Source organism: Sus scrofa, chromosome 1, assembly GCF_054392235.1.
Source record: "Sus scrofa isolate SSC_HxYL_T2T_F1_AM1 chromosome 1, Sscrofa_HxYL_maternal_Yorkshire_Landrace_v2.0, whole genome shotgun sequence".
Lineage (NCBI taxonomy): Eukaryota > Metazoa > Chordata > Mammalia > Artiodactyla > Suidae > Sus > Sus scrofa.
The window spans coordinates 183,809,662-183,830,956 of record NC_139383.1 but is presented as its reverse complement, the minus strand read 5'-3'; the positions used below and the strand labels follow the sequence as shown (position 1 = coordinate 183,830,956).

Below are 21,295 nucleotides of genomic sequence, written 5' to 3'. Positions count from 1 at the left end.
CCATTTTTATTATGATGTGTCTTGGTGTGGGTCTGTTTGGGTTCAGTTTGTCTGGGGCCCTCTGTGCTTCTTGTATCTTGAATCCAGTATCCTTTAGATTTGGGAAGTTTCCAGGGATAATTTCTTCAAATATATTTTCCATCCCCTTATCTTATTCTACTCCTTCTGGAATTCCTATTATGCGTAGATTGGCCCGCTTTATATTATCCCATAGGTCTCTTATATTGCTTTCCAGTTTTTTGATTCGGTTTTCTGTCTGTTGACTGGATTGAGTGATTTCCATTATTCTATCTTCCATATCACTGATTCGTTCTTCTGCATTATTCATTCTGGTTTTTACTGCCCCTAGTTCAGTTTGCATCTCTGCAAATGAATGTTCTAGTTTTTCTTGGCTCCTCCTTATATTTTCTAGTTCCTTTCTGAGGGTATCTGCATTACTATTCATATCTTCTCTTAATTCCTTCAGTATTTTCACTATTTCTCTTTTGAACTCCAGGTCTGTCTGACTGCAGAGATCTGTTTCATTGTTGACTGTTTTAGGTGAGTTCTGTTGGTTTGACTGGGGGTGGTTTCTCAGCTTCTTCATCTTGCTTGTTGTTTTCTTTCTCCTGAGGGAGTTGCACTCTCCGTTATCAGGCAGTGTTTGCCTTGTCACTGCCGTGGAATATTTCCTGAGGGCTAGCGTTGTTGGTCAATCTTTTCTGAGGCAGTGTGGCTTTTCTGGAGTGTTGAACGAGCTAACAGTGTTTCTTAGAAGCAAAGGAGGACTTCCTGAGGGCAGACAGGACTGGGAGGTCCACACCACGATGGTAGCAGATTTCACTTGATCATGCAGAGCTTGCTCTGGTGTTTTTAGGCTGTGGGGTTCTTGCAGGGGGTTGGCGGTGTTGGGCAGCTGTTCCTCAGGAGCAGCTATCTGGGTCACTGAGAACCTAAGAGGCTCTTCCCTAGGGCAGCCCAACTCAGAAGGATGGCCTGTGAATGTAGGCGGATCTTTTCACAGTCTGGCCAAGATTGTTGCAGCTTTTCTGGGCTGCAGGGGGTCCTCCAAGGGGCTGGTGGTGCTGAGCAGCTATTCCATGGGAGTGGGGCACCCCCTGGGGGCTTAGGCAGGTAGCAGGGCCGTTGGAAACACAAGAGGCTCCTCCCCCGGGCAGCCTGACTCAGAAAAACTGTCGGAGAATTAGGCAGATCTATTCACGGCCTGGCTAGCCTTGTTCTAGCTTTTCTGGGCTGCAGGCCTTTTCTCGGGGGCTGGTGGTGTTTGGTGCTGCTCTGTGGAAGTGTAGCCCCTCCAAAGGGCAAGCAGGCCTATGCAGGGACAGCCCCTGTGGTGGTAGGCTTCAGGCAGTTGTTGAGGCCAGCCCTCCTGAATGGCAGGCAGCCCCAGGTTCGGCAAGAGCGTATGGGGTGGTGGGGGTGGGGGGAGGGGATGCACTGGGAAGCACAGCTTTCAGCTAGCTAGCGGGCCTGTAAGCTTGCTGTGGCGTGGGGGGTATTCTATGGGATCCCACCCCTTCTTCTCTCCCTTCCCCAGCACAGGCACAGACCAGGCTCTTCTCCCAGGTTCCCTCTGATGCGGCTTTCCACTTCCCCGCCCCTAGAGTATTGCTCCCTTCCTCTGTGACAGCTTTGTTTTCTAGTCTCCCATGCAGTCTCTGCCCCGTCAAATGGTTTCTAGACCTCCCAAGCAGTTTCTGCTCCACCCCGCCCCCCCAGCCCGTTCTCAGGGACTAATCTCTGGAGCCTAGGACTTGGTGCCCAGCCCCCACCCAGGCGTCTCAATTTTTGGTGACTGTGCCCGTAGTTCAGATGGTCCGTTTGGTTCTTGATCGGCTTTTCTGTACTCCAACTTACTGCTACACTCTTCTCTGCATCTGGAGATTCCTCCGATTTGTTTGATCTTTCCCCCGTGTAGGTGACTTTCCAGGGTGCGGGATCCCTTTCTCCTCCGCAGTTCCCTTTTGGGAGCGCCCGTCCTGCTCGGATTCACCTTCTCTCACTCTCCTCTTTTCTCCCGTTCTGCCCAGTAATGTCACGAACTTCTTGCCGTTATTGGAGTTTAGGTTCCTCTTCCAGCGATTGGTTGCTGTTCTGTGTGAGTCATTTATTCTGTAGATGTGCTTTTTTTGTTGTGTTTGTGGGAGAGAGCGAGCGTGTCCCCCTACTCCTCCGCCATCTTGTTCTCTCTCCTCATTTCTTATATACTCTAATTATTTCCAACTACTACCCCAAACTCCAGGTCCATCCCATTCCCTCCTGATCCCTCTTGACAACTACAAGTCTGTTCTCCATGTCCATGAGTTTGTTTCTTTTCTGTAGATAGGTTCATTTGTGCCATGTCTCATATTCTAGATATATGTGATATCATATGGTATTTGTCTTCACCTTTCTGTCTTATTTCACTTAGTATGAGAATCTCTAGTTCTATCCATGTTTCCACAAATAGCATTGGTTTGTTCTTTTTTATGTGTGAGTAGTATTCCATTGTGTACATGTTCTACAGTTTTTCTTTTATATTTAACAAATGATAATTTTAGTTATACTAGATTTACAATATTCTGTCAGTTTCTGCTTTATAGCAAAGTGACAGTTATACATATATATATATATATATATATATATATATTATTTTTCTCTTATTATCTTGCATCATATTCAATCACAAGTGATTGGATGTAGTTCCCTGTGCTATACAGCAGGATCTCATTGTTTATCCACTGCAATAGCTTGTATCTACTAGCCCCAAATTCCCAGTCCATCCCCCTCCCTCACTGTTCCTCTTTAGAACCACAAGACTGCTCTCCATGTCTGTGAGACTGTTTTGTACATAGGTTCATCTGTGCCATATTTTAGATTCCAGATATAAGTGATATCACATGGTATTTGACTTTCTCTTTCTGTCTTATTTCTCTTAGTATGAGAATCTGTAATTCCATCCATATTGCTGCAAATGGCATTATTTTGTTCTTTTTTAAGGCTGAGTAGTATTACACTGTGCACATTCCACATCTTCTGAATCCATTCGTCTGTTGATAGACATTTAGATTGTTTCCATGTCTTGGCTATTGTGAATAGTGCTGCAATGAATTTAGGGGAGCATGTATCTTTTTCAATGAACGTTTTGTCCAGATATATTCCCAAGAGTGGGATTGCTGGATTATAAAGTAGTTCTATATTTAGTTTTCTGAGGTAATTCCATACTGTTTTCCATAGTGGTTGCACCAATTTACATTCCTACCACAGTGTAGTAGGGTTCACTTTTCTGCACACTGTCTCCAGTGTTTGTTATTTGTAGACTTATTAATTACAGCCATTCTGACCAGTGTGAGATGGTACTTCATTATATTTTTGATTTGCATTTCTCTAGTAATTAGTGATGTTGAGCATTTTTTTTTCAGTGAATATGTTCTTTTCCAGGACTTTTATGATGTTTTGTCTTATGTTTATGTCTTTAAGCCATTTTGAGTTTATTTTTGTGCAGGGTGTGAAGGTGTGTTCTAGTTTCACTGATTTATAGGCAGCTATTCAATCTTCCCAGCACCACTTGCTGAAGAGACTGTGTTTTTCCCATTTTATATTCTTGGTTCCATTGTCAAAGATTAATTGACCATAGGTATTTCAGTTTATTTCTGGGTTCTCTATTCTGTTCCATTGTTCTATATGTCTGTTTTGGTACCAGTACCACACTGTCTTGATGCCTGTAGCTTTTTTACCTTCATTTTTATCCTTTTGCTGTTCCTTGTATTTACTGTCACTTTTACAATATTTTTTTTGTTTGTTTGTTTCTCTTTGATCTTTATACCGGCTTATTTAAGTGATTACTTTCCAACTGAGATTTCCTCCATCCTATTTCCTGGTACTTTCAGTGTTTTTTTCTAGAATGGGTTTAGTATTGCCATACTTTTTCAGTTTTTATGTGTTGAAAAAATTATTTATTTCTCCTTCTATCTTAAATGATATTCTTGCTGGGTAGAGTGTTATAGGGTGCAGACTTTTGGCTTTTAGAACATTGAATATATCTTGCCACTCTCTTCTGGCCTGTAGTGTTTCTGTAGAGAAGACAGCTGATAACCTTATGGGAGTTCCTTATAATTAACTCTTTGTTTTGCTCTTTCTTCCTTTAGAATCCTCTCATTTCTTTAACTCAACAAATTTTATTATATTTATACTTATACAAAGATCATCACAACCCAGTTTTATAATATTTCCATCCCAAAGCCCCAGGCCATTCTCTCACCCCCCAAAATGTCTCATTTGGAAAACATAAGTTTTTCAAAGTCTGTGAGTCAGTACCTGTTATGCAAAGTAGTTCTGTGTCCTTTTTTAAGATTCCACATGGAAGTGATAGCATATGTCATTGGTGTCTCACTGTCTGAGTAATTTCACTTAGCATGATAATTTCTAGTTCCATCCATGTGGCTGCAAATGCCATTATTTCTTTCATTTTAATGGCTGAGTAATATTCCATTGTGTATATGTACCACACCTTCTTTATCCACTCCTCTGTCAAAGGGCATTTAGGTTGTTTCCATGTCTTGGCTATCCTATATAGTGCTGCAATGAACATTTCAGCATATGTATCTTTTCGAGTCATGGTTTTCTCTGGATAGATGCCCAGGAGTGGGATTGCTGGATTAAATAGTAATTCTATTTTTAGTTTTCTGAGGAATCTCTATACTGTTTTCGACAGTGCTTGCATCAATTTACATTCCCACCAACAGTATAATAGGGTTCCCTTTTCTCTACACTCTCTCTGGCATTTAACATTTGCAGACTTTTTGATGAAGGTCATTCTGGCTGGTGTAAGGTGGTACCTCATAGTAATTTTGATTTGCATTTTTCTAATAATGAGTGATGCTTGAACATGTTTTCCTGTGTTTTTTGACCATCTATATGTCCTCTGAGGAGAATGGTCTAATTAGATCTTCTGCCCATTTTTTGATGGGGTTGTTTGGTTTTTTGGTATTGAGCTGCAGGAGGTAGAATCCTCTCCTTATCTTTAACTTTTGCCATCTTATTATAATATGCCTTTAGCACAGGCCTGTTTGGGTTCAACTTGTTTGAGGTCCTCTGTGTTTCCTATATCTTGATATCCATGTCCTTTAGATTTGGAATGTTTTCAGCCATAATTTCTTCAAATATATTTTCAATCCCTTGTTCTTCTCCTTCTGTAATCCCTATTATGCATAGATTAGCCCACTTAATATTATCCCATAAATCCCTTATATTGCTTTCATGTCTTTTGATTTGGTTTTCTGTCTGCTGTTCTGATTTGGTGTTTTCCATTAGTCTATCTCCAAGTCACTTATTCATTCCTCTGCATTATTCATTCTACTTTTCAATGCCTTTAACTCAGCTTATGTCTCTGCAAATGAATTTTTTTAAATTTTTCTTGGCTCCTCCTTATATTTTCTATTTCCTTTCTAAAATAACCTGCATTACTGTTCCTATCTGCTCTTAATTCCTTCAGTATTTTCACTATCTTCTTTTTGACATTTGTGTCTGTTAGACTGCAGAGGTCTGTTTAATTGTTTGCTCCTTCAGGGGAATTATCCTGTTCTTTTAACTGGGAGTGGTTCCTAAGCTTCTTCATTTTGCTTATACTCTTCTTATTCTATGAGTTTAGGGAAAACAACTACTATAGCCTTGGAGGGCTATTTATATGCAAGAGCACTCCTGAGTGTTTTGTCAAGGCTTATTATTTGGTGTGAGGACTGCTTTTGGCACAGACCTCTTCCAAGTTTCCCTCTGCCCTGGCACTTAGCTCCCCAGCTCTTGGGACCACTCCCTAGCCCCTCAGGCTGTCTCCACACATCCAGCCCTAGTTCTTTCCCCAGAAATGACCTCCAGAGTCTGAGTCTCAGTGCCCAGCCCCCACCTGAGTGTCTCAGGCTGCAGTGTCTGGGGGTGGTGGTACTGATGATTTGTGCAGCTCTCTCTCTCTCTCTGCTTTGCCCTCCTCATTCTGGCTGCTGTGCTTTTCTTCAAGGCTGATGGCCCTCCATCTCAGCTGATCTCACAATCAGTTAGGTGTCTTCCCAGGGTGCATATCAATTTTCTCTTTCACAGCTCCCTCTCAGGAGTGCTGGTCCCATCCTGATTCTTTTTTTTTCTCCTCTCTCTTTTTTCTCCTTTTGTTCTACCCTGTTATATGGAGAGTTTCTTGCCCTTTTTGGAGGTTTAAGGTCTTCTGCCAGTGTTCAGTAGATGTTCTGTGTGAATCACTATACATGTAGTTTTTTTTGTTGTTATTTGATGTGTTTGTGGGAGAAGGTGAGTGCCACATCTTCCTCCTTTACCATCTTGATCCTTCCCCTAAATAGACTTTTCAATATTAATTTATATGAAAAACTTAGAAGATGCTGAATATTATCATGCAGTTAATTTATGTATTTTTCACAAATAGTCAATCTAGCTGTGTGTTTTCTATTTAAACCTCAGTTCTATGGTCTGAATATTTGTGTCCCCCAAATTTTATTATATAATCTTAACCCCCAGAGGTGATGATATTAGTAAGTGAGGTCCTTTGTGAGGTGTTTTAAGTTATGGAGGTAGAATCTAGAATGGATGGAATCAGTGCCATATAAAAGAGGCCCTGTAGAGTTCCCTAGTCTCTTCTACCATATGAAAATACAATGAGAAGTCTGTGACCCAGAAAAGGGCCCTCATCCAACTGTGCTAGCACTCTGATCTTGGACTTTCACCCTCCAGAAGGATTAGCAATAAATTCCTCCTGTTCATAAAGCACCCAGTTGGGAGTATTTCTTTAGAGCATCCAGAACAGACTAAGAGGCTCAGGAAGATTAGTCCAAAATGTGTTATTTAGTCCTCCACTCACAAATTATTCCATACCAAGTATTAAGTATTATATGTCCTGTAAGGTAAGCAATGTTATTATCTTATTAAGAATGAGGAAAACAGGGGGAACAGGGAGAGTTTAGTATAAATAATTTTTAAATAATAATGAGGTATTAACTGCTATGTACTAAAGATAATTCTAAAGAATATGGGGAGAGCAGATACATGGATCATCCACTACCTCTCCGGCTGAGCCACAGTATCTGAGGCAGAAACACAATTGGAAGAGCTTCTTCAGCTCCCACTAAGGCTGAGATTCAAACCTTTGTGAAGAGGGTGCTGGAGTGGCCCACTGGAGAGTAGAAAAACTTCACTGAGGTGCTGTGTAAAGGGGCTAGCCAAGTAAACTCACTACGAGCAAGCTACTTGCTGGAGTGCTGATGAGATTCTGAGCAGCTGCCCTTTGGGTCACTAGTGGAATGTGCTGGTAAGCTTCCTATGAGAATGCCACTGACAGCTGTGGTGGTGTTGAAATTCACTGAGTGGTGGGCAACTTTGGGTGTTTTCAGTGCCATTGGTCACTGTGTGCTGCAGAGCAAGAAGCAAAACACACTAAGATGAGGAACCACTATGCCCTAATACCTAATATGTACTTTTTTTTTCCTTTTTATCTTTCTAGGGCCGCACCCATGGCATATGGAAGTTCCCAGGCTAGGGGTCCAATCAGAGCTTTAGCCACTGGCCTAAGCCACAGCCACAGCAATGCCAGATCTGAGCTGCATCTGTGACCTACACCACAGCTCACAGTAAGGCTGGATCCTTAACCTACTGAGCAAGGCCAGGGATTGAACCTGCAACCTCATGGTTCCTAGTCAGACTCATTGACCACTGTATGTATGTATGTATGTATGTATGTATATATGTATGTATTTTCCTTTTAAGGGTCATGCATGTGGCATATTGACATTCCCATGCTAGGGATTGAATTGGAGCTACAGCTGCCAGCCTATGCCATAGCCACGGCAGTGCCAGATCTGAACCACGTCTGTAATCTACACTGCCATGGGCAATGCCAGATCCTTAACCCACTGAACAAGGCCAGGTATCAGATCTGAATCCTCATGGATCCTAATTAGCTTCATAACCCACTGAACCACAGTAGGAACTCCCCTAAATCATTGCCTTTATTCTCATTGTGAATAAATACAGGCCACAGAGGACCTTGCTGTTTCAAGCTAAAATACCTGCCTTGAACATCAGCATAGTGGTGAACACTAAGAAGCATCAATTTATTCAATTTGACATCTAAGGAAGGAAGCCTAGTATCATGTTCCCAATATGCCTGACACTGACTTGCACTCTGGCAGTCCAAGCAAAGTATTACCAGGTAAATGCGTAATCTATCCTCCAGAACCCTAACCCTGGAGGTTATGAGCCTGGTCCTACAGGGAAAGATAAAGTCCATTTCGCTTGGGGAAATGGATTGTATTTACCTAGTCTTAGCCTAGCCTCAGCATTTCTCTTTAGTCCTGCTGCTTACCCTGATTTCACATTAAGTCAGTATCATATATTCAAGTCATTAAGGACAATGGCTAAGCAGGTATCCTATTTTGGAAGTAAATAATTAGGCCTGCCTTACAAGTAGTTATCCAGTTCCATGATGGTAATGAGAACCAATCAACATCGCTACCTTGATCTGTCTTCAATCAAAAGACCACCTTTGTCTCTGCATCTTGACAGTTCCCCTAAATAGGGAAAAGCAAGGGGGAGAAGATTACAATAATAATTCTTCTGAAGTTGGGCTTTTCCTTAGGTTCTGGTCTCACATTTTGCTGTTATCTGAACTTGAAGGTAGGATAGTGATAGGTTGTTTTTCTCAACTGTTGGCTATACTAATCAGTTTTGTGAAATCTAGTCAATTTCTCCAGGTTGGCAATTTAATATAACATTTCCCAAAAATGTAATTCTTTTTGTCATTAGAATTCTAAGGGATTGTAAAGATAAATATTGCATCTACTTCAAAAGTCAGAACTAGACTGGGAGAAAGGTCAGAGAAAGAAATATTGTATTTTCCCTTTTTATTTTTGGACACTGTTTGAAGTTCATTGAATAATAATCTCTTTCACCGTATTTTAAACTTTTTCTGTTTTCTACACATAAGTCTTTCTTGTGAAAATTAAATTATTTGGGAAAAGATGGGAGGGAATTTTCAGAATTTTCTTAAGATTTTATGTCTAGAGAGTTTGGCTTTATATTGTAATGCTTGTTAAAAGAGATTTGAGTGCCATTCAGAGGGATATGATACAGTGAGACAAAGGGAAAGAATAATATGTGAATAAGAACCAATTTTTTAAAAGCATCTTAAATATTTTTAATGTGGAGTAATAGACCACAGTGTAAAAATCAAGGGTTTGTTGTTTTTCATAAATACTAGCTTATTTTAATAGGATATTGAAACTTTCACTCTCAGTAAATTTAATGACCTCTCTAGAATAATATTTGCAATAGTCCCACTGTTTTTATCTTATATATGCACTAGAGAATTGTAGAAAAAGGCTGAAAAATGTTAGAAAAAATTTCAAGCAGTTCTATAAGGATAAAATCTAATTTCATGTAAACAGAAATAGCAATTTTAAAATATTGCTTTCTCTAAAAATTACTGTCAAATTGCAATACTGGAAACACTGTAATTTGAGAATCAAAAGTAATAAATTTAAGGACATGAGAAATGATATTTAATATTAGCCACTACTTGATGATATGAAATTGAAAATTTCCCAAAATCAATAGCTGTCAAAATATTTTAAGTAATTTTCTTGTGTGTGTATTGAACCCTTCAGAAAACAGTACAGTGGAAGGCAATTGTTCTTGTTTTTTCCTGCAAGAGTAGATCTCTACACAATTTTTGAAAAATTTGTAAGTAATGCAAGTGAAAGATCTATGAAACAAATACCTTTAAATAGAAATTTTTAAAATTGTTTTAATTAATTTTTAAAATTGAATTATAGTACAATATTCATTTCAGGTGTGCAATATTCTGATTCAAAATGTTTAAAGACTATGTTCCATTTAAAGTTATTAAAAATATTAGCTATATTCCCTGTGCTGTGTGATATAGCCTTGTAGCTTATTTATTTGATACATAGTAGTTTGTACCTCTTTAATCTCCTACCCTTCTCACTGATAGCCACTAATTTATTCTCTATCTCTGTGAATTATCTCTGTTGTGTCATAGTCATTCCTTTACTTTTTTGATTACTTATATAACTGATGATGGATTTGTATTTATCCTCCTGACTTATTTGACTAAGCATGATGTCCTCTAGATCCATATACCTTGTTACAAATGGCATTATTTCATTCATTTTTATGGATGAGTAATACATTCCATTGTAATATATATACCACATTTTATTTATACATTCATTGTTGAAGGACACTTAGATTGCTTCTATATCTTGGCTATGGTAAATAATCCTACTATGAACATGTTTAAATAATTTGACAATATTTTTCTTTCTTTTTAATTCACTTTTTAAACTTTTTATTGAATGAAAGATTTTTAAATTTGATGGTATTTTACAATTTTCTAAAATTTCACACACACAGTTTCATATAATCTCGTAATAACTTTTTTTGGAGGGAGGACCCACAGCATACAGAAGTTCCAGGGCCGGAAACTGTATCCACATCACAGCAAAAACCAGAGACACTGCAATGACAATGCTGGATCCTTAAGCTCATGTGCCACAACGGAACTCCTGACCTTGTTTTTTAATCTGACATTCCTATATTGCCCATCCCTCTCTGCTAACCATTAGTTGGTTCTCTGTATCTGTGAGTCTGCTTCTTTATTGTTATATTCACTAGTTTGTCATATTTTTAAGATTACACATATAAGTGATATCATACAGTTTTGTGTTTCTCTGATTTATTTAACTTACCACAATGAATTCCAGGTCCATCCAAGTTGCTTCAAATGGCAAAATTTCTTATTGTTTATGGCTGAGTAGTATTCCACTGTGTTTGTATATACCATGTACAAATTTATCCATTAATGGATGTACCATATACAAATTTATCCATTGATCAGTTAATGGACTCTTTGGTTGCTTTCCTATCTTGACAATTATAAATAATGCTGCTATGAACACTGGAACACAAGTATTGTATCGAATTAGTGTTTGTGTGGGTTTTGGAGGGATACATATCTAGGAATGGAATTGCTGGGTCATATGATAGTTGCATTTTCAGTTTTTTGAGAAATCACTATACAGTTTTTCACAATGGATATATCAATTTACATTCCTACCAAGAGTATAGGAGACTTCCCTTATCTCTATATCCTCACCAACATGTTATTTGTGTTCATTTTGTTTATAGCCATTCTGATAGGTGTAGTTGATATCTCATTGTGGTTGTGATTTACAGTTCGCTGATGATTCCCAATCTTGAGCACATTTTCATGTGCATATTGGCCATCTGCATTTCCTCTTGGGAAAAATGTCTATTCAGTCCTTCTTTCCATTTTTTAATCAAGTTTTTTATGTTGACTTATATGACCTGTTTCTATACATTGGGTATTAATCCCTCATTGGTCATGCCATTTGCAGATATTTATCCCAATTAATAGATTGTCTTTTCATTTGTCTCTGGTTTCCTTTGCTGTACAAAAGTTTTTAAGCTTAATTAAGTCCCATTTTATGTATTTATATTTTGATTTACTTTACTTTAGGAGATGGATATTAAAAATAAATTATTGTGGTTTAATGAGGAAAATGTTTTTTTTTCCCTCCATGACTTTTATAGTATCCAGTATTACAAAGGGTTTAATCTATTTTGAGTTTATTTTATATATGGTGTTAGAAAATGCTCTTTTTTCTTTTTTCTTTCTTTATTATATTTTAGGGGCACAGCCATGACGTATGGAAGTTCCAAGGCTAGGGGTCAAATGAGAGCTACAGCTGCTGGCCTACAACAGAGCCACAGCAATGTGGGATCCGAGCTGCATCTTTGACCTACACCACAGCTCATGGCAACTCTGGATCCTTAACTCACTGAGCAAAGCCAAGGATCAAACCCATATCCTCATGGCTAGTAGTTGGCTTCATTACCACTGAGCCACAATGGGAACTCCAAGAATGTTCTAATTTCATTCTTTTACATATAACTGTCCAGTTTACCCAGAACCATTTGTTGAAGAGACTCTCTTTTCTCCATTCTATATGCTTGCATTCTTTGTCATAGATTGATTGACTCTAAGTGTGTGGGTTTATTTCTGGGCTTTATTTCCTGTTTCATAATCTATACATCTGTTTTTGTGTCAGTACCATACTGTTTTGATGACTGCAGTTTTGTAGTATTGCCTGAAGTCAGGGGTGGTGAGTTCTTCAGTTCCACTTCTTTCTCAAGATTGTTTTGACTGTGTATTTTGTGTTTCCTACAAATTTTAAAATTATTAGTTCTAGTTCTGTGGAATATGCCATTGGCAAGCTGCAGTGAATCTGTAGATTGCCTTGGGTAGTATGGTAATTTAATATTGATTCTTCCAATTCAGAAACACTGCAGGAAAATTTTCAGAGGTACAATACTATTCTTAAGCCTCATAGTTTTTAGAACTGCCACGAAAAAGGACTGAGAATCAAACTAGGGAAACTTGGTATTGGTTCTAACCTTTCTTTCAATGAATATAACCTTAGGGAATACCACTTAACCAGTCTCAGCCCAATCTGTAACAATGAAAGAGCTGAACTAGAATATTTCTAAATTACCTTCCATTTCTAGCTCTCAATGATTTTGATAAAATTTATTCAAATCTTGATCCTAAGAGATAATATTTTTAAAAACTGTTAACTATAAGAATTGTTTTCTATGTATTTTAAAACTCTTTTAAGATTTATACTGGAAACTTTAGGTTCAGACTTTTTCAGATATCTCCTTCTGAGAAACATGTATACAGCCATTATTGGCTTAGTATGGCTCTCTAGTAGAAATTTCCCTACAGCCAAAGGTGTTGAATTCATCTGATAGCCACATCTCCTGCAGTTCACATTAAGTGCAAAGTTGCAACTTTAAACTATATTCCACAGTAGCATGGACCAGTAGCACAGTTTAGCATGGATTATGTTTCTTTTCTTTTTTTAAAAAAATTATGTATGGCTTCATATTAAAAATTCCTCCAATAATCCAGACACAGTGTTGCTCTAAGGACAACATTGTAGCAAACTATTGGATAAATTCTTTAATTTTAGCTTTCTGAGAACTCTTCATACTCAGGTTGGTGCTCATACATACTTGAGTTAGAACCACTGTATCTTTTCTTTAGTTGAAAGTTAAATCAGGTTAAAGTATGCTGACTTGGAATTGAGACCATTCACTGCTATGTTTCTAAACTTTGAAAAGAGTTTAGAAATTAGAAATGTGTTTTCCTTAAAGCCCCACATAATACGCCCTCCTGGCCTTCTCTTGCCTTATCTCTTACCATAGAACCCCTTTTACATATTGTACAGAAAGATGCACATGACCTCCTAGATATTTATTGAAAAAACAGGCTTGCTATGCTTTAGTGACATCCCTACTGCTTTCATTGTCTGTAACACTCTTCTCCTAGATTATCTATTTTCTTGATAATTTTTATTGACATATAGCTATTATGTAAATGTGTGTTCTGTTTTCTAATTCCATTCACTTGCTGAAAGGGCTCAAAAGCAAAGATGTCCCTATAATAATCAGCATATTTAGAGGCCAGATCTTGATGTAAAGATCCTTCAACGAACCAGGGCTCTTAGAAAATTGTCTCATTCCAAAATATATTAAGTATCTCATTCCAGAACATGACACATGTTCCAAGACAGTAAGGCCACACTTAAAACTGATTAGAACATATCCAAAAGATGTGGAGACCAAATTAAAGAAATTCACAATACCAAATGCTGGATAATTTGAGCTCAAAAATATTTAAGGAGAGTAATGAAATATAAAGCATTAAAATAGGGAAATCATGAATGGTACTAAAAATAAATGAATGAAGATACTCTTTACAGTAGAATGCTGAATGCTAACTGGTAAATGTGAAATAGCACTAGAGTTGAAAATTATCACTTCGCATTCATTAACATTATAAAAATTGGTATGGGCAAAAATAGTAGCTTTTAACTCAATGAAAAAACTTGAGGTTAGGATATTTTTATGCTCTTAAAAAAAACTTGAGGTTAGGATATTTTTATGCTCTTAATGTATTTTTTGCAGATTGCTTTGTATTTATAGGGGAAAATATACTAACTGTATAATGGAGGGTTTGAAGAACACCACGACCAATAGGAAAAATTGCATCACCATGAGAGAGCAGATGGACCTCATATGCCTGCAGATGTGTTATTCTGAGAAGGGTCTACAGTCACTTATGTAACTTTCACTCTGAGAATACATAACCTGAAACTAAATATAAAGCAATATTAAATGATAAAAATGTTAAGTGAAGAATGTTCTATTGGAAAAAAAGTAATAAAAGCAGTCTTCAAATTACCAGTATCATAAAAGACATGTGCAATGGAAATAGTTCTAATTTAAAAAGACTAAAAAGATATGATAGTGATCATAGGGTATTTCTAGTTTTAGTTTTTTGAGGAACCCCCATACTAGTTTCCATGGTGGCTGTATAAATTTACTTTTTCACTAACAGTAAACTAGGTCAGGTCCTTTTTTCTCCACATCCTCACCAGCATTTGTTATTTGTAGACATTTTGATGATAGCCATTCTGATAGGTGTTAAGGTTATACCTCTTTGTAGTTTTGATTTGTATTTCCCTAAGGATTTAATGCTGTTGAGCATCTTTTCATTGCCTGTTAGCCATCTGTATGTCATCCTCAGAAAAATGTCTATTCAGGTCTTGTGCCCATTTTTTAAATTGGGTTGTTTGTTTTTTGACTGAGTTTTATGAATTGTTTATATATTTTGGATATTAATCCTTTGTCATTGGTATCATTAGCAAATATTTTATTCCATTCAGTAGGTTGTCTTGTCATGTGTAAAGCTGTGTAAAGCTTTTAAGTTTAATTAGGTCCCATTTGTTAATTTTTGTTTTTGTTTCTTATACATTAGGAGACAGATCCAAAAATAGATTGCTGGCATTTATGTCAAAGAGTGTTCTGCCTAGGTATTTTGCTAGGCGTTTTATGTTTTCAGGTCTTAAAGTCTTTAATCCATTTTGAGTTTATTTTGAATATTGTATTAGAAAATGTTCTAATTTAATTATTTCACATGGAGCTATACAGTTTTCTCAGCACTACCTGTTGAAGCTTAACTTTTTTCTATTGTATATTCTTGCCTCTTTTGTAATTGATCAATTGACCACAACTTTATATTTATTCTGGGTTCTATTTGGTAATTTAACTATTGGGTACATATTCAAAGAAAAAGAGAATATGAATTTGAAAAGATACATGGACCCCAATATTTATAGTAGCATTATTTAGAATTGCCATGATATGATAGCAATTCTAAGTCCTAATCAACATATATAGGGGTGTGTGTGTGTATATATGATGGAATATTAGTTATAAAAAGAATGAAATTCTGCCATTTCTAACAAGGTGGATGAACCTAGAGGGTATAATTCTAAGTGAAATAAGTCAGAGAAAACAAACACTCTGTTATTATTTATATGTCGAATCTAAAAAACAAAAAACTGAGTGAATATGACCAAAAGGAAACATACTCACAGACGTAGAGAACAGACTAGTGGTTACCACTGGGGGCAGGGAAGAAAGGAGGAGCAAGATCAGGACAGAGGATTTAAGGGATACAAATTACTATGTATAAAATAAGTGACGATGATGTCTTGTACAGCACAGGGAAATAGAGCCATTATTTTGTAATAACTTTAAATGGAGTATAATGTATAAAAGTACTTAGTCACCATGTGGTATATCTGAGATATATATATAGTATATATATATATACACTATATATAGTATATATATATTATATATATATATAATTGTAAATCAACTATACTTTAATAAAATTAATTTGGGTAATTAATATCCCTAAATAATATGTTCATGTAATAGCTTTTGAAAACCTTGTAGCCAATAAAAATATAAATTTTACTTAAGAAAAACAAATATCTAATTCTCAGGTGTGTTTTGACTGGAGAAGCAAGAGAAGAAAAACTGTAAAGATATTAACTAATTTCCAAATTGAAACAGTGGATGTAGGTCTTAGAGGGTTTTTACCTTTTTATCAGGATGGCTTTTATAATTCTAGGTCTTTTTATGTTCCAAATAATTTTAGGATTATTTGTTTTAGTTCTGTGAAAAATATCATGAGTGTTTTGATTGGGATTGCATTAAATCTGTAGTTCACTTTGGTGAGTATGGCCATTTTAACAATATTAATTCTACCATTCCAAAAGCACAGGATATCTTACCACTTATTTGAATTGTCTTCAGTTTCGTTTATGAATGTCTGATAGTTTTCAGCATACAGATCTTTAACCTCCTATGTTAAGTTTTTTCCTAAGTATTTTGTTTTATTTTTCGATGCAGTTTTAAATGGTGTTGTTTACTTTTCTCTTTCTGCTATTTCATTATTAGGGTATAGAAATGCAACAGATTTTTGTATATTAATCTTGTATCCTACAACCTTGCTGAATTCATTTATTAGTCTAATAGTTTTGTATGGCGACCTTAGGGTTCTCTATTTAGAGTATCATGTTACTTCCAAATAGTTACACTTTTACCTTTTCCTTTCCAATTTGGATACATTTTATTTTTTTCTTGTCTGATAGCTTTCTCTAAGACTTCCATTATTATGTTAATTAGAAGCAGTGAGACTGGGTATTCTTGTATCATTCCAGAATTTAGCAGAACAACTTTCGGCTTTTCCATGTTGAATATTATGGTGCTTATGAATTACTGTAAATGTTACAATTCTATACCCACTTTGCTGAGAGTTTTTTTTTTATCATGGATGGATTGATAGTGAAATTTTTTCAAGTGATTTTTCTGCATCTTTTGAAATTATTATTTGGTTTGGTCTTTTATGTCGTTACTGTGTTGTTACTGTATTGTATCACATTGACTGATTTTTGTAAGTTGAATCATCTTTGTGTCCATGGAATAAAAAATACCACTTGATCATGATATATCATCTTTTTTACATATTGTTGAAATTTACTTGGTAGTAATTCCTTAAGGATTTATACATCTATATTCCTCAGTTATTGGCATTTAATTTTCTTTTTTTACAATGTCTGTATGGTTTTGACATGAAGGTAATAGTGAACTTGAAGAATGAATTTGGGAGCATTACTTCCTCTTCAATTTTTTTGGAACAGTTTGAGAAGAATAGTCATAATTTCTTTTTTATATGAATGGTAGAATTCCCCTCTGAAGCCACTCATTCCTAGACTTTAGCTTGCAGGGTTCTTAATTTTTATTACAGATTCTGTTTCAGTTCTAGTAATGAGTCTATTCAAATTGTTTGTTTCTTCTCGACTCAGCTTTGGCAGGTTGTATGTTTCTAGAAATTCATCCATATCTTCCAGTTGTCCAGTTTGTTGGCATGCAACTGCTCATTGTATTGGCTTGGTATCATGGTATCACTGTGGTATTGGTTGTTATTTCTGATTATTTTGTTTATTTGGGGCCTCTCTTCTTCCTTTTTGGTGAACCTAGATAAAAGTTTATCAATTTTTTTTAATCTCCTAAAAAACTCTTGGTTTTCTTGATCTTCTATCTCTGTTATTTATTTCCCTTCTGATCTGTATTAGTTCCATCTGATTTTGTACTTCATTCTTTTTTTCCCCTAATTATTTTTTCCCCCTAATTCTTTTTCCCCCTAATTCTTTTTCCCCCTAATTCTTTTTTTCCCCCTAATTCTTTTTTTCCCCCTAATTTTTTTAGGTCTAGGTTATGTTTTTTATTTGAGATTTTTCTTGTTTCTTAAGGAAGGCTTGTATGCAATTAACTTTTCTTGTAGAACTGCTTTTATTAAATTACATGGATTGTAAGGCTATGTTTTCATTTTTAATTTTTCCAGAGGAATTTTATAATTTCTTTTTTGAATTCTCATTGACCCATTTCTTTTTTGTTTTCGTTTTTTTTTTTTTTTTTTTTTTCCCACCTGTACCACATTCCAGGCTCCTGAAGCCATCTCTCTGTTCCTGTATCAGTCTTATCTCCAGGCCTGTCTACCCCAGATCTAGACCCAGTTATGGTGTGGAGTTAGTGTGGCATGATTATTTGCCCCACTTGGATTGGGGAGTATGGTGAGGTTTAGCCACAGTGAAGAGCTCTCTCAGGTCTGTTTTTTGGCAAGCCAGCACTTGCACACTCTTCATGAGTAGAGTCTAAGCTTCTCTAGCCCTTTTATTTCTCCCAGAAGTTCTTCCAGCAGCAAAGGGGCTTCTATCTTCAGCATAGGTTCCCAGGACTGGGACAACCAGTTTGTAGCTCAACCCATCCCCTCTCTAGAATAAGAGTATGCCTGCATGGACAATCTCTTCCTTTTAGATCTTTCCCAGGGGTGGAGATCATGACCCTATGCTGTTTTTCCTTCCTGTTCTGTGACATGGAATTCTTTCTTGTAGTTTTGTTGTATAGGAGTTTTCCATGAGAATTATTCTCCATGTAGATGTATTTCTAATGTGTTTATGAGGGGATAAGGTCCTCACCTTGCCATCTTGGTCCAGTCCCTAGATATTTTATATTTTTGACAGTATTTTTCATTTGTTTAATTCTTATTGGCAGTGTTCAAATTATAATTATTAGTTTGTATTTTTAGTAATAATGCTAAATTTGTTAATCCTAATATTTTCCATAAATTATCTTGAATTTTCTACATGTATAATCATATCACCAAATAAATAATGAAAATGTTTTCTATTCTGTATTTGTTTATTTTTTGTTTTTATTTTTTTGGCTATTGTCTATTTAGGGCTGCACTGTGGCATATGGAAATTCCCAGGCTAGGGGTCTAATTGGAGCTGTAGCTGCCAGCCTACACCATAGCCACAGCAATGTGGGATCTGAGCCACATCTGTGACCTACACCACAGCTCAAGGCAATACTGGATCCTTAGCTGAGTGAGCAAGGCCAGGGATCAAACCTGCGTCCTCATGGATACTAGTCAGGTTTGTTAACCACTGAGCCATGATGGGAACTCCCTCTATTCCTTATTAATTCAAGTATTTTGCCTAATGTATGAGGAAGATTGGGCTATAATTTCATTGTCTTATAAAAACTTACTCCCATTACAATTCTTATATCACTGTATAATTTGGGAAATATGTGTTTTTTACTTCAATAGACAATTATACAGTTTTTTTGTTTAACATTTTAAAGAATTAACTTTGAATTTATATATACATTTCTGACATAAGAAATTTGAATAATTAATCTACGTGAAAGTTTAAATTTTATTTCTTACAGAAATTTTAGTATTATATAATGGAATATATATATATATATATATACACACATACATTTAGTATTATACAATGGAATGTATATATATATTCCATTTAGTTAATGTGATTAACAAATTATAATAAAAATCTAATTTCTACTTTTGGAACCTCCACAAATTTGCCTGAAAATGGATAATTATGAGCCTTGGACTAAACTTGGGACAGATTAAATAGAAATATGGAGCTTTCCACACAGCAGCTGTATTTGTGTAGGTGTCTGAATTTTAACTTTTTTGCCACTGGAGGATAGTGTTCATATCCTACCCTTGTATGCATTTTAAAAACTTTGGATTAAACTCCTCCTTCTCACTTCACCAGGGTTGGGGCAGCATTAGCTTATATGATCAGGATTCTGGTTTTCAATGCTTTATTACTGACATTGAGTGTTCTCCTATTTTTCTTATTGGCCTGGAACATTATTTTAAATATTGTTACATATTACTGTATATTTTCCAACAGACATTTTGCTTTATCTTTATAAAAAGTATAAATTAAATTTACATATATTTTTACAAATTATATATTGATAACATTCAAATAGAGAAAGATATAGACAAAATTGTATGTGAATGGTCCATTTTATAGGTAATATTTTAATTGTTTAATAAAATAACCATGCCTGGAAAGATATATATAAATCTGAAAATTATTCATTTTATATTACAATATATTCTAAACTGTAACTTACACTTTCAGGAACCCTCCTAGAGATTAAGGAAGTTAAGGTCTATAGCTATTTGTCTCCTTCTCTTTCAATTAGAGGACAGCCCCACTTAATCATTCTTCTCCCCCCTGGTTTTCTATTGCATACTACTTGAAGAATGAGATTATGGCTAAAGAGGAGTTGAAAAATCATTTACTTAGACAAATGTAAGACCCCATTTTTTCCCTTTTGGATTTATATTTTTATTCTATTTTAACTGCAAGTTTTATCCTACTGTATTGCATATTTCTGAAAGTCTGACTTTGTCCTCATATCACTACAACAAAAACGTGCATACACATTAACATCTCATGTACTTATATTGCTGTGCTCTTACATCTAATTAAAAAATTTACTTCATTAAACATAATTAAAAAAATTTACTTCATTAAACATAATTATCATAAACTTCATTAAACATTATAATCATTTTAATTTGTAAAAATTTTACTTCATTAAACATTATAATTATCATTAAACATAGTTATCAAGCAATTGATTAATACACTGTAAATAAATTACATTTAATTATAAGTATATAAATTTTACATTAAAAAAGTCCAAGTTAATGAAATAAATGATTTGTGTTATTCTCATCAATTTGTGTATTTGGACAATAATTTCTTTTGTGTGTATGTTTTTTAACATTAATTTTTTTATTGAAGTATAGCTGATTTAAAATGTTGCATTATTTTGAAGTGTACAGAAAAGTGATTCCTTATAGATATACATATATCCATTCTTTTTCAGATACTTTTCCATGTAGGTTATTCCAGAATACTGAGTAGAGTTCCCTGTGCTATACAGTAGGTCCTTGTTGAATGTCTGTTTTATACATAGTAGTGTATACATGTTAATCTTGTACTCCTAATATATTTATCCTCTTTTTGTAACCATAAGTTTTTTTATGAAGTCTATAAATCTGTTTCTATTTTATAAATAAGTTGTTTTGTATCATGTTTTTTAGAATCCATGTATAAGTAACATCATAAGACATGTGTCTTCTTCTGACTTATTTCACTTACTATTATCCTCTTCTAGGTCTACCCATGTTGCTGCAAATGGCATTATTTTATTCTTTTTTATGGGTAAGCAATATACTATTCTATATGTGTACCATATCTTCCTTATCCATTCCTCTGTTGATGGATGTTTAGGTTGCTTCCAAATATTTTCAGCCATCCTGTGGGTTGTCTTTTCGGTTTGATTATGATTTCCTTTGCTGTTCAAAAGCTTTTAAGTTTAATTAGGTCCCATTTGTTTATTTTTTCCATTACTCTAGGAGGTGGATCCTAAAAGATAATGCTATCAAAGAGTT

The 21,295-nt window shown here is 35.5% G+C and overlaps 1 long non-coding RNA gene across 5 annotated transcripts in view; it reads left to right on the top strand.

Moving 5' to 3' along the window:
• Positions 1-21,295, top strand: part of LOC146406902 (uncharacterized) — a 212,236-nt gene that overhangs the window by 21,787 nt on the left and 169,154 nt on the right. Inside the window, exon 3 of one of the 5 annotated variants that reach the window (XR_014817975.1) lies at positions 21,019-21,065. The exons of the other annotated variants lie outside the window; for them this stretch is intronic. This is a non-coding gene — a long non-coding RNA (uncharacterized LOC146406902). The remainder of the gene's footprint in view (positions 1-21,018; positions 21,066-21,295) is intronic. 5 annotated transcript variants of the gene reach the window in all.